The sequence below is a fragment of the Phaseolus vulgaris genome, chromosome 1 (genome assembly GCF_000499845.2).
Source record: "Phaseolus vulgaris cultivar G19833 chromosome 1, P. vulgaris v2.0, whole genome shotgun sequence".
Lineage (NCBI taxonomy): Eukaryota > Viridiplantae > Streptophyta > Magnoliopsida > Fabales > Fabaceae > Phaseolus > Phaseolus vulgaris.
The window spans coordinates 35,626,886-35,629,943 of NC_023759.2; the positions used below are offsets into that span (position 1 = coordinate 35,626,886).

General features: G+C 29.3%; 1 long non-coding RNA gene across 1 annotated transcript; it reads right to left on the reverse strand.

Annotated features, from left to right (window-relative positions):
- Positions 1-1,347: 1,347 nt before the first annotated feature.
- On the reverse strand, positions 1,348-2,263 carry LOC137816163 (uncharacterized). The gene is made up of 2 exons (XR_011081773.1): positions 1,779-2,263; positions 1,348-1,517 (listed from the first exon to the last, which is right to left on the reverse strand). It is a non-coding gene; the product is annotated as an uncharacterized lncRNA (long non-coding RNA).
- Between the last annotated feature and the right edge of the window lie 795 nt (positions 2,264-3,058).

Sequence of the window (3,058 nt, forward strand, 5' to 3'; positions counted from 1 at the left end):
TCTTTGATGGTCTTTTACCCTTTCCATGTTTCTTATGAACTTTCTTGCCAACTCACTGATTATTCACATAATGAATGGAGTGGTTTGCTTGATTCTTAAGTCTAGTCTCTTCCTGAACTAACATATTGTGTAATTCATGCACATTCCATTTATTTTTCATGGTATTATAGTTAATTTGAAAAGAACCATACTTAGACAATAATGCGTTCAAGATGAACTACACAAGAAATTTTTCATCCACTGTTATTCCAAGAGACTTAAGTTTTGCTGCAATATTTGTCATCTCAATGACATGTTCATGCATAATACGAGAATAATCAAATTTCACGGTAGTTAAGATACTTATCAACAGTTTGAGAGCGCTCTTCCACAAGTCTCAAGAATTCTTTTGCTCTCTCAGTTTTGGGAAGAGCCGACTTAATATTACTTGTTATGCTTATTCACATAAACAACAAGCTAACTCTATTTGACCTTTCCCAAATCTTATAATGAGCTTTCTCTTTATTGCTACTAGTATCAGTAGCAACATGTTTCTTAATTTGAAAAGTCAAATCAAAATCCAATACGCCTAAGTGAATTTGGACTTGTTCACTTCAATCAGAAAAACTTAATCCATTAAGGACGAAAATAGACGTAACATGCAAATGTAAAGATACGAGAACAAATACTGCAATTAATACATGATTAACATTAATACTTTGAGTCATCATACATTAAACATACAATACAAATTCAGATAACAAGCAAGCCTTATATATATACTAATGTTCTTCTTTGGATGATGCATTAATACACAAAACATAATTATGCTAATAATATTATCATTATTCGGCAAGACATATATGCATTAACTAAAAATATTTATTATATATCTTTGGATATATAAATAAAACTAATAATGCATGCTCACTACCAACAATCAAATCCATTGATTATAAAAACAACTAATCAATCTTTGGATGATTCATAAATACCTTTTAATAATGAATTTCATTTTACCTATAAATCAATCCTTTATAATTTAGCATCCATTCGAAATGCAATTAAAATAAAATTCATCATTAATTTGAAATTAAATAAAACATAAACATTTAATCACTTACAATTCTATCATATAATTAATTCCACCAATTGATCAAATTCCAAAATTTGCAATTCTATTTTCGAGTTTTGAAAGTGGCGGAAAGACATTTTCATCAAACTTCTTGTTTTATCTCAATTAAAAAAAACAACGATTATGTCATTAGATTAATTTTACACTTGATCATACAAATTTTCTATAAAAGAATATAAATTATATTGCTTAAGGCATAATATAATAACATAAGTGTAAGGTACACTAAAAAATAAGCAAAAAACAAAATTGGTGATTCTTTTCATTCAATGCAAATGAACCCCATAATTGGTTTAATCACTTTAGTAATACAGAGTGGTAGATGGGAGCGTTAATGGCTTTTTGTCTTCATTAAGCGTATAGAAACTACACCTTAATCATATAATAATTTTGCAACCTGCACCTTAATCATACAACAATCTCGTAAGCAAAAAAAAAATTGATGTGAGAAAAAACAAAATAAACATACCTTTGCTTTCGTCATATCATTCAGTATAATATATAATTTTTTCTTTTTTCAGTAATTTAATTACCAAAAAAAAATTCACTCAAAAATTCTTAATTTTAAAAATTAGGGTTTATGAACATTGTACATGAAGAATCATAAATTTGCAACGTGGCTTTGATATAAGATGTATTCTCACATTCCATATATGGGATATACCTCTCCCATGTGTCAAAATCCGCCACACCTAAAACAAGTGCCGTTTTCGCCGTAAACGAAACACCCACCGCCACCTCCGCCGCTGGAATTCCTGCTCCGGTTGCAGTCCCTGGCGAGGTGATCGAAATCGCCACACTGGTAGCACGCGGCACCGCCAGCGCCCGCGCCATTTCGCCTGGCGCCGAAGCCGTAGCCAGAGCTGCAATTGCCAGCGGCGGCACGGGGCTGGAGAGGAGCCGCGTCGATGCCGGTTACGTCAACGGCCTTGGTCTTGTCGTTGTCGCCAGTGGCGATAGTGAACTCGACTCGATCGCCTTGGAGGAGAGTGCGGTAGCCGTGGGATCTGATGGAGGAATGGTGAACGAAGAGATCCTCGCCGCCGTGGTTGGGCTTGAAGCCGAAGCCCTTGCCATTTTTGAACCCAAAGGGGAAATTTGTAGTCTGAGTGGATGGATCATGGATGAGTTTCTAGTTTTTAAAGTGATGTTTTTAAAGATTTTAGGAAATTTGTGAAAGTTATTCAAAATGTAAAAGGATTTAAAAATTCAATTTTTAATAATCGGTAAAAAAAATTCCAATAGAGTTTTTTGAAATATTTTGTAAAGAATTAAGATTTTACATAAAAAATATTTTGTCAAAACGATTTTATTGAAAGGAAAAAGAGATTTTGAAAGAATAATTTAAAACTAAACTATTTTACTTGAATATTTTTTTGTCAAATGTTAAGTTTTTTTATGTAAATGTTTTATACCAAATAATAAAAAAGATAATATAAGAAAATTGTCAAAATTTTGATAAAACAACATATTTAGAATATGCACCATTTAGTAAAATATATATAGAATGTTTAATAAAAGAAATTGTGTAGAAGAACCAATACATGTTTTTTTTACAGAAATTCACACCTTAAGTTATACTTCAATTTCCTATTTTGATTTTTCTAATTTTATATTTTACCTGAATGTTTTTATTTCTAAAATTAATATTTAGATTTATTATTTAAAAATATATATTAAAAATTAATATTTAATTTTTTTGTTTAAAAATATATTTAAAAATTAAAATAGTAAAAGATAAAAAAAAAATTATGTTAACATTGAATTTTAAATTTCAATGTCAATTTCCGTAAGAACTTGTGTTTTCTTTAACAAGTGTGTGATATTATTTAAAAGATTTAATTTAATTTTTGTAAGTTAAAGATTTATTTAAGCATATCAATACTATGAAAGTTCATACATTTTTTATATTATATGATTAAATATACTTTATAATATATATAA